Source organism: Vicia villosa, linkage group LG2, assembly GCF_029867415.1.
Source record: "Vicia villosa cultivar HV-30 ecotype Madison, WI linkage group LG2, Vvil1.0, whole genome shotgun sequence".
Taxonomy (NCBI): domain Eukaryota; kingdom Viridiplantae; phylum Streptophyta; class Magnoliopsida; order Fabales; family Fabaceae; genus Vicia; species Vicia villosa.
Window position 1 is genome coordinate 183,550,487 of NC_081181.1, and position 11,695 is coordinate 183,562,181.

The window sequence follows — 11,695 nt, forward strand, 5'->3', positions numbered from 1 at the left end:
CAATAGACCGGCTTCATAGGCTTAAAAGGTTTTTTATATGACCTGTGGCCTAAACTTTTTTATAAAAGTTTAGGCCTTTTCTATTTATATAAAATGTCTCATTTGGCTTTGGCCTGTATAGTCTGTACCGTAGGTCCCCGTTAGTCGACTTGGCCTGTTTTCACCCCTAATTACCACTAAAGTAACGTCTATATCTATACAATACTAATTTTTTTTTTTCATTGTTTGATTATGACTCTGCAAAAGAATATTAAAAAACAGATAATATTAATATAATAGTATAATTAATACGTTGATATACTTTTCAAATAGAGATAACGTTAAAAAATACATAAAGTCAGCAAAAGTAAATTAACTCCAAATAACAAATACTAAAATACATATGAACAAAAATACAAATAAGTAATTACAAAACATGATATTAATTAACTAAAAGTAAAACGATAAAAAAAAAAGAAGCTCTAAATATGCAGTAAATGCTTGTACTAATTTAAATGATTAAGGTAAAAAATAATTAAGTAGAATTCATTATAGAATGGTCTGCTCGGGCCTTTCTTACTCTATGTTCCAGCCCGTGGCCCACACTTGGATTGAAAATTTTAGAGAATTTTTTATCTTACCTCATACTTTTTTAGCGCATCACACGAAAATTTAAAAATACACATGAAAATCAAAAATATATTTTCGGTTCGCATCATGTTAGACATGAATTACGTTTGAAGAGTTGGACACTAAACGAAAATATTACTATAATTTAGAATCGTAAATATATTTTCGATTTGAGGAGTAACTAAAAGGTGCGTTGTCTCTTCCCCTCCCATTAAAATATCACTTTCAAAATCAACCACAAAAAACAAAAAACTCTCTCAATCTCATTATCACCAAATCAACCACATTTACAACAAGTTGTTAGAAATCATCAAGCATCATTCTCTCAACCATTCAACCACAATAAATCAAGAAAAATTAACCATAATCAATCAAGTAAGTTGTTTTTTTAACCTTTTAGAGTTTATGTAAAATTCACTCAAATGTGTGATTTAAGTTAGAAATTGGGATTTTGTAGTTTGTTATAAATATTAGGAATCATTAGAAAGGTGTTGGCAACGTCATTTTCATAATCAATAGGTTTTTTGTGAGCTCATTTATGGGGCAGGGAAGCCATTAACATATTTCTATAATCGCAGCAGGGAACCAGAAATGCATTTTCCGGTTTTAGCAAGAACAAAACCGCAAGTGCATTTCCGGTTTTCGTCTACATCTGTTTTCAACTTTGTTTTGAACATTGGTCCTTAAGTTAACATATTTTTTCGTACTTTTACAGGAGCAATGACTGAGACACCATCTTGATTGAGGCTCAGCAGGGTTGCACAACATGCTTTTGTACGAAGAGAAAGGAGTCCGACAACCTAGCCTCCTTTTGCCTCTGGATAGGCCATACCGAATGCACCTCCTACAGCTTCAGCCTCTATTGTTTCTACTTCTACTCCTATTACGTCGTTCTCCCGCAGCAGGCGGGATTATCCTGTTCATCTATCTCCGCCCCCGTCCCCCCGCAAACGCACTTCTCCACTGAGTGCATTTGAGGCGGGAGAGTCGTACGGTTCTCATGAGACACCATAGACCAAGCCACAGCCTTCATCACAATCTCGGTCCCAGATGACACCTGAGGCGTCTCCTCAGTCATCCCAAGCACCTGAGCTGGCTCATGAGGCGGCACTTAAGCCTGAGCCTGCACCTACACAAGTTGCACCTGCGGCGCCTTAGAATTTTGAAGGAGGATCATCTGATTTATCCTTTCTTCCTCTTTATCCTGACCATGTTGCTAGATATATATGGGATGGATCGGTATGAATTTTAAATTTTGATTTCTATTACATTTTGTTATGAATTTTATTATGAGTTATGAATTTTGGTTTGTTAATTACCCTTGGGCGAAAGATTAATAGGCTCGTACCCCCTATTGAACCATGGTTTGATGAGCTTTTATATCTTACAAGGTTGATAGAATTTACCTAGTGTGGATACAACATGGTCAACTAGGGTATGATTAACGCTTTTGTTGAGAGGTGGCACCATTAGACGTCGTTGTTTCATCTACCATATTATGAGGTGATGATCACACTCGAAGACATCGCGTGTTTGCTACATTTTCTGATTAGAGGGACATTCTTGGATCATGAGAGGATTGATAAGGAGGAGGGGTTGGATATGTTGGTTAAGAAGTTGGGAGTTACCCTTCAGAGTACCCTGGGAGAGATTGATAAAACCTGTGGTTGCCACATCAAGTATAATTATTTGAATACGGTGTTCACGAATGAGATAAGGCGTGCTTGAGAGGCTGATGGTGATCCCGAGCAGGTTACCATTCACAGGAGGTTTGCTATGATAGCATACCTTTTGTATCTTGTTGACATTATGTACCTGCGATACTTTGATGATTTTGAGATGATCCACCAGTGGAACTGGGGGGCTGTTTGCCTGGTTTACTTGTATATGAAGTTGGATGAAGGAATTAAGTGGAATACGAATCAGATGACCGACAACATATCACTCATGGCGATAAAACTTCTTTGTCTTTGTGGCCTTTATTAACTATTTGGATTCTAGAACTAACTATTTAATTATCCTATTTCAGAGATGGATGCTACAACACTTCCCCTTCATTTCAGGTTGGTCACTTGCTACAGGTTATACTGAAGATAAGTCGCGTGCCTACGCATACGACCCGCACCGAGGGACTCAAGATATAAAGCCATTCCGGGTGTACATTGACCGGATGGTGCATGAGGACATACACTTTTGTTCATACATCGACCACCGTGTGACGATACCATTTGACGACTTTGTACTTTTTACGGGATGGATGGCCTGCGGATTCTCAAGAAGATTTCTTATATGCCTGAGTGGGTGATGCGTCAGTTCGGTTTCACCCAGACCATTACTCGAGATCCTACTATATCTGCTCCTCCGATGGTAAAACGGAGGGATTTGGATGCTTTGTTTGATGATTTTGAAAATCATCTTGTTCCTGATGAGGCCAGGAGTATCGTAGCACTAGGAAACTAGAGCTACGTGTACAGTTACATGATATGGTTCTTCTAGGTGTCTCATTCATACGTGGTACATGATGCTCCAGGGAACCCACCGAGGTCAGTTCATCAAGAGATCCTAGAGGAGGAGGAGGCTAGGGTCGATCATGCCACTGACGTGTTTCCTAGGTGTCTTCGTATCATGGAGATTGCGCGGGATGGTATTGATACAAGTTTGTTTCTTAATTGATCTGATGTTACAGGTGTTTTAGATGCCATCATAGCGGAGGCTCATGAGGCTCTATTTTGCAGGAGGCAACGGCGGGACGCTTCGAGAGTGACAGGCCGACTCATCATCTGTCGTACCCAGTAGTATTTGATGAAGTATTTGTATTTTGGTTCTAGTTTTTTGTTAGCGTATTTGGATGACATTTTTGGGTTATCCCTTTATCGACCACGGACACTTTTTGTGATGTGTACTACTATATCACTATATATATATATATAATAAAAAAAGTCATGAACAGGTTTTTGTATTTAATGCGAAACAACGAGAAAAAAATGAAATTTCTCTGCCTAAATTTTTCCTGTTACTAGTAGCATTAAAAGCGGAAATATATTTCCGCTTTACAAGCGCAAATATACTTCCGGTTTTCAATCAATTTAAACAAAAAAAGTTGCGCAACAGAAATATACTTCGGGTTTTAGAGGGACATTTTAGAAATTGCGTAGGGTCTTTCTTTTGTACATGAGGTGGAATAAAAAAATTACCAAATTTCTATTTTATTTCAGGCCCAATAAACCAACCAATTTAGATTGTAAAAACTGTTTTCTATCTCTTAATTTTCTAAAGTCTCGTGATAATTAAATACTTTTTGAATTTTAGAATATGAAACGTGTTTTTGAAGTGCTTCGATTTTAGAATCTGATCATGGTGAATTCAATAAACAAATAAAATGACCATAAACACTCAATAAAATCTAATCAAATAATAATATATCAAAAACCCCCAACAATACATCAATATAAGTAAAAAATTAGTTCTAATTAGTCATCAAGTCTTTTAACTTAATTTAATGTTTCGTTTCAGTCCCTTAACTAAAAAAACGTTATATTTTATTACCTTAAACACACTTCTCTTTTGGTTAATTAAGAAGGAGTACATGATTGAACCAAACAAAAGTGTTTTTAAGGACTAAAATGCTTTTTTTTGTTAAGGGACTGAAGCGAAATATTAAATTAAGTTAATGGATTAAAACATGTATAAAGCCTAAAAAATATCAATAAACGTCAACAAGAACATGAAAGAAACAAATTAATTATTTCACTTGATGCAACCTTGCACACTTTGATTTTATCAAATGTCTTAGGACACATTAAGTTTAAAAAGATATTACAAATAAATATAACTAAGGTAGCGTCTAACTCAAACGATTCTTAGTTACAATATTGGCCAAAATTTGAGGATATGGTTCTTAAATCATCATCGTTTTAAAATTGCATTTTGGAGAAGAAAACCTTTCCATCATTGTTGATTGATGAACACTATTATTCACCACAAACCACCCTTTTTGTGTTGTGGTAGTTCATGACGATTCAGTTTGTCCTTATATGATGATTCCATATCATTGTTATTCTAGGATATGTATGTTCTCTTTTGAGATTTCATGAACTTTCTTTGATTTTTGTTTCTTCTCAGTTTTTGAGGGCAGTTTGGTTTTATGTTCCATTTCTCTCCGTATTTATGACATGTAGGAATGGGCGAGAAAATTTCTTCACTTTGCGTCTGCAACCTTGAGGTTTCTTTTTCATGCTTTATGAATTCTTTGAATTTATGAAACATGAATTCCATGAATTAATTACTTTTACTATGACACTCCTTATCTTATGGCTTCATATACTTAATGCTTGTGGCTTTTAGTGTGTGCCTTTTCTTATTTTTCTTTTTACCTTGTTCGTCATCAGCAAGTCTTTTTAGTTCCATCTCGTGTTCAGGCAATTTTCCAAAAAGAGTGTGTGTCCATGATCGTTAAATCCTTAGAATCATAAGTCCTAGTGACTTTGGGTTTCCAGCTATTAGTTAGGCATCTAAAACTTTTACAACTTCCTCATTTGAAATTGTTTTTCTCAGAGTTCCCGTATGATTCACGATATGGGTGAATCGTGTTGGCAGTAGATTTATGCTCTATTCACGTTTCGTTCCGAAGATTTCATACTCATGCATTAATGTGCCCAACCTTTCCCCCTTTACCTCAATATTTTCTTCTTGGGTAATTTGGAGGATATCCCACATTTCTTTTGGAGTTTTGCAATAAGAAACTCGCAAAAACTCAGCGAGACCTAGAGCCATAGTGATGACAATTTTTTCCTTCAAAATGCGCTACACATTTTCTTAATCATCTTTGGTTCAATCCTTTTCATGTTTGTTTTCTACAACACTATTAAATGGATCTTCATTCATAGCCTTTCAAATAATATGATCTATTCCTTCTATAAAAAGGTTGATTAGTCATTAGAATTCAAAAAAAAAACTATAAATAGATTTCTAGTAACATCACAATTAGAATTAAATATTACAAGTTTTTAACTTGAAGGGTCTCTCTATTATAACTTGATATGAATTTTTTTGTTTGTTTGTTAGGTTTTGTTATTGAATGCTCCATGTGTGAATGGAGAGTTAGAATTGACGAGAGCATTAGGAGACGGAAAACTGAAAGAACACATCATTGCAGAACTATATGTGAAGATCAAGAAGATTGATAAAGACACTGAATTCATAATTTTGGCTAGTGATGGTTTATGGAATGTACAAGGATATTGCAAGTATAAACATCTATAGACTATAGCAGGAAAATAATGACATTAATTAAGAAAATGAATAGTTTGAAGTGAATTTTTTTATCAATTTCTACTTTATTGCAATAGTTGCGAGAATTTGCATATGACCATACATGAATGGCTATGTTTTTAAGCTTATAATCTATCACTATATGATGTTATGAAACCACAAACACCACAAAATATGTATGCCTTGATGGATATTATCATGTCATAAACAATATATGTTTCTTTCAACATTATCATAGGCAAATTTTTGATTTTAGATTGATACGAGTTATGTTGAATAAATTTTCATTAACTAGCTAGTTTTGCAGTTTTGTTTTTCTTCTTCTTTCTCTTTGTTATTTGTGAAGATGAACGAGATGGTTTCGTAAGCTCAAAAGAATAAAAAAAATTATGTGAAGGACAAACATTGAGACTAGGGGTGTTAAAAAAACCAATAACTATAAACCAAATCTATATCCAAATTAATTCATATTTAAAAATTCAATCCAAAATAAAATTTTAGAACTGGTGGTCCATTTATCAAAAAAAAAAAAAAAAAACAGAAACAATTAATCAATTTGGATCAGCTTATCGGATACCAAATTTGAGACTCTCCCAACTCTCTCTTTCGCTTGCTGTCACAAACTTCAATTGCTAAATCCTAATTCCCAAAATGGTAACACCATCTTCCTCCTAATTTAGATACTGAAGCGAATAAATTAATGAAGAGCGATACTCCCTCCGTCCCCGTTTAAATAAATGAAGAAGATACTCTCTCGGTCCAAAATATAAAAAAAAATGCATTTTTTAAAAAATATAAGAGAAAATAAAACTCTTGTCATTTCTCCCAAATACTACTCCACTTAAGTATCTTTACTAGAATGTATCAATCTCTTATGTATTTTCAACTCTAATTTCTTTCTAGACCAAAACCTGTTTTATTTTGTTCAACCTTTGTTAAGTGAAGTGTGTAACTATTATTGAACTATATTAGTTTACACATCTATTTGTATATCATCTTAAACCGCTATATTCTGTATATGAATGGTTGTGAAAGGATTGCCACTCTTGCTAAGATTTAAAGCAGTGAAAGCTGTTTAGAATAGAATGTGGGAAAAGTTTGTAATGATCAAGTTTAACTTGCAATAATGAATTTTTTTAACAAAAAAAAATTAGAAAATATTAATTGTTGATTCTTTGTTTTTCCGTGATATTACATCCGGAGGAAAACTGCAGGAAATCTTTCTCTTGCAAAAATTTAGCAAAAATTCACATGGAAATCCAGAGTATTTTCAACAATAATTTTTTTTAGATGCTATTTTTACACCTAATTTATACTTGCATCCTTTATACGTGAACTGTGGTTTTTAAATAAAAAATATCTTAATGTACTATTAAGCATATTGGGCTCAATTGTATATTAGACATATTGGGCCTAATCATAAATGGGCTTAGGCCATATTGTAATATATAAGCTACATGTACTCAGTTCACCATAAGACGAAATATACATTTTTACTGTTCACTTTCTTCTTCATTTCAAATTCCGCTTCCCGCCTTATGGCTTCATCTTCATCCAAGCACAGCTTGTAATATGGTATCAGTGTATAAACCCTAGTTTTTTTTCCCTTTTCATACTCACCTTCTCCTTCATCACCATGTCTTCTTCTTCTGATGAAGAAAGACCTAAAACCACACCCGATACTTCATCCAAACCAGAGGATCCAAGCCTCAACCCAAGAAACCCTTATTATCTACATCCAGGTGAAAGCCCAGGCGCAACCCTTGTTTCTCCTCCTCTAGATGACAACAACTACCACAATTGGAGCAAATCCATGCGCAGGGATTTAACATCCAAGAACAAGATCAATTTCAGCAATGGCGTCCTCCTTAAACCGGCTACCGCAAACCCTGATTTCGAGCTATGGGATCGTGCTAACAGCATGGTTCTTTCGTGGATAAATCGAACGCTTTCTCCTTACATCGCACAGAGTACCATTTGCTTTGACTCAGCATTCGATCTTTGGGAAGATCTCCGTGTAAGATTTACGAAAGGTAACCATTTCCGTTTCTCTGATCTTTTACGCGATCTCCACTCTATACAACAAGGAGATCGTTCTTTATCCACCTACTTTACGGATCTTAAAATCCTCTGGGATGAGCTTGAGGATTTACGACCAACCCCATCCTGTACATGCCCTACGCCATGTACATGTGATCTTGCTAAGGCCGTGCGTACATACAAACACATGGAATACATCACTTGTTTCCTCAAAGGCCTCAATGATTCATACCATAGTGTTCGCACTCAGATTCTTCTTATGGACCCCCTGCCCAGTATCAGCAAAGTATACTCCTTAATAGCACAACAACAACAAACCCCTATCTCTTCCACCACTCCCACAGTTCTTTATGCCAATTCCTCTAATAAACCTAAATCCAAACCTAATTCCAAAACCCCCATGCTATGCACAAATTGCACCAAAACCAATCACACTATTGACAACTGTTACTTTATACATGGCTTTTCTCCCGGATATCGTTCGAAGAACTCTAAAGCTGCAGGAGATTCCAAGATAACCATGCATACAGATAAGGAACTCTCCATCTCAAAAGAGGATTACCAACATCTCATCCATCTCCTACAGCAATCTAGGAAGGATAACCACAATCTTAAAGGCAATTTAGAAACTGCAGTGATCTCAGGTATTTCTTCTTCAGGTAATTTCCTTCATAACATGTCTGCCTGGATATTAGACTCGGGTGCATCCCATCATGTTTGCCCTTTTATTCAGAATTTTCATACTATCATATGCATTCCACCTGTTAGCATACATCTACCTAATGGTACTTCTATGACTGCCAATTATTCTGGTTCTATTGTATTTGATGACAAATTCCAACTGCATAATGTTTTCTATATGTCTGCCTTTACCTTTAGTCTTATATCCCTGTCCAAACTATGCTTAACATCACCTTACACCATCACATTCTCACACACTTCCTGTTTCATTCAGGATGTGTGTACCAAGCAAACGATTGGACGGGTGACACAGCATAATAACCTCTATATTTTGGACAGATTACCTATACAACATGTTACTTGTAATTCCATTAGCAATAGCACCACTTTGAATTGTACTTCCAATTTATGGCACCATAGGTTAGGCCACCCTTCATTTGATGTTTTACAAACCATGTGTAAACAATTTCCTATTATCAAATCTTCTAAACTTTCTAATTGTCATACTTGTCATTTATCCAAGCAAACTAAACTTCCTTTTCCTACAAGTCAATCTTTTACTACTAAATGTTTTGAATTGGTTCATATGGACATATGGGGGCCTATCTCTCACCCCTCTATGGATGGTTATCATTATTTCCTAACTGTTGTTGATGATTTTTCCCGTTATACTTGGACCCTTTTAATGCATAATAAAGCTGAAACTAGATTGCATATTAGAAACTTCATCACTTATTGCCAAAATCAATTTTCATGCACCATTAAGACAATCCGAAGTGATAATGGCACTGAATTCCTCATGCCATCTTACTATTCATCCCTAGGCATCATTCACCAAAGAAGTTGTGTGGAAACACCACAACAAAACTCTATAGTTGAAAGGAAACATAGACACCTTCTCAATGTTACTAGATCCCTTCTTTTTCATGCCAATCTCCCTAAATACATTTGGTCCTATGCCCTATGCCATGCTACTTTCCTAATTAATAGAATCTGCAGCCCTTTATTACAAAATAAAACACCTTTCCAAGTGCTTTTTCAAACCATACCCTCTTATACTGAATTAAGAACCTTTGGTTCTCTTGTCTATGCATCTTCTCTCCATAGGAATAGAGATAAATTAGACCCTAGAGTTGTCAAATGCCTTTTCCTAGGATTCCCTATAGGAATAAAAGGATACCTCTTGTTCAATTTGCATACTAGATCTACTTTCATATCCAGAAACTGTTATTTCCATGAAGATACTTTCCCATACACACCCAATCATCCTACACATACTGACAATATAATTCTTGATCCACATACATCCACCATCCCTTTTTTATTTGATCATATCAACCCCCCAACAGAACCACCCAACAATAAAATCAGTACTGCACCTGAACCTATTCCCATCACCCCTGATGTTCAGCCCCCTAATGCCATTTAATCACCAATATCTTTGCCCAACACCTCTCAAAACCTAACTGACCAATTAAACACACGGGTGCAGCCTCCAGTCCCCACCATTTCTACCCAAGATCACCAACCTTTAACTAGGACTTCAACAAGAATTAGGTCTGCCCCTGGATATTTAAGAGATTTTAACTGCAATACTGTTTTTTCATCACCATTATATGACATTTCCAAATACATATCATATGCACATATATCCCCTGCTTTCTTTTCTTATATATCTGCTATAACTACCAATGTCACTCCTAAAAACTATAAAGAAGCTAGCCAATATCCTGAATGGATCAAGGCAATGAATGATGAGATTGATGCTCTCACTGCAAATAATACTTGGCAACTCACCACTCTGCCCAAAGGTAAGAAGCCCATTGGTTGCAAATGGGTATACAAAATTAAATTCAACTCCAATGGTACTATAGAAAGACACAAGGCCAGGTTAGTAGCTCAAGGCTTTAACCAAATCCAAGGTATAGACTACTTTGAAACTTTTTCCCCTGTTGCTAAGCTAACTACTGTAAGATTAATTCTCTCCCTTGCTTCTTCTTTAAATCTTCACCTATTTCAGCTGGATGTGCATAATGCCTTTCTTCATGGCAATTTGGTTGAAGAAGTTTACATGTCTATGCCCAAAGGCATGAAAAGTTCTCAACCAAATGCAGTATGTAAACTTCTCAAATCAATCTATGGTCTCAAACAATCTAGTAGACAATGGTTTGAGAAGTTATCTACTGTTTTAACTGCCAACAATTACACACAATGCACATCAGACCATTCTTTATTTATCCATAATTCTAACAAATACCATACATTTATTTTAATTTATGTCGATGACATTCTAATTGCAGGGAACAATATGGATATCATCCAATCAACAAAATAGACTTTAAAGAATCATTTTCATATCAAAGACCTTGGGCACATGAAGTACTTCCTAGGACTCGAGCTAGCTCGCAACAGCACAGGCATCAATGTTTCACAAAGAAAATACACACTCGACTTGTTGGACAATGCAGGTTTGCTTGGCTGCAAACCATCTTCCACCCCTATGACAAGAGACACAAGACTCACCTCCACCAATGGTACTGCTCTTGAAGATCCAACACCATACCGCCGCTTGATAGGACAGTTAATATATCTACTCAACACACGACCTGACATTTCTTATGATGTACAACAACTCAGTGAGCATATGCACTGTCCCACAGACCTACACCATTCAGCAGCCATCCGTGTCCTACGTTACTTGAAATCATCTCCAACTCAAGGCATTTCCTTCCCAAGCAACTCCACACTTCAGCTCAGAGCCTTCTCCGATTCAGACTGGGCCACCTGCCCGGAAACACGAAGATCCGTAACCGACTATTGCATCTATCTCGGCGAATCACTCATCTCCTGGAAATCCAAGAAACAGCCCACAATCTCCAGAAGTTCAATTGAAGCAGAGTATAGATCAATGGCTTCAACCGTCTGCGAAATACAATGGCTCACCAATGTCTTGACTGAATTACGCGTACCGTTCACACAACCAGCAACCTTATACTGTGATAATGCATCTGCCGTACACATTGCCAATAACTCCTCCTTCCATGAACGTACTAAACACCTCGACCTGGACTGTCATTTTGTTCGCGAAAAGTTA

The 11,695-nt window shown here is 36.1% G+C and overlaps 1 long non-coding RNA gene across 1 annotated transcript; it reads left to right on the forward strand.

The window, feature by feature from the left end:
• The first annotated feature begins 1,329 nt into the window (after nucleotides 1-1,329).
• On the forward strand, nucleotides 1,330-3,535 carry LOC131647619 (uncharacterized). Its single transcript, XR_009297887.1, has 3 exons — nucleotides 1,330-1,848; nucleotides 2,639-3,253; nucleotides 3,345-3,535. It is a non-coding gene; the product is annotated as an uncharacterized LOC131647619 (long non-coding RNA).
• Nucleotides 3,536-11,695: the final 8,160 nt, after the last annotated feature.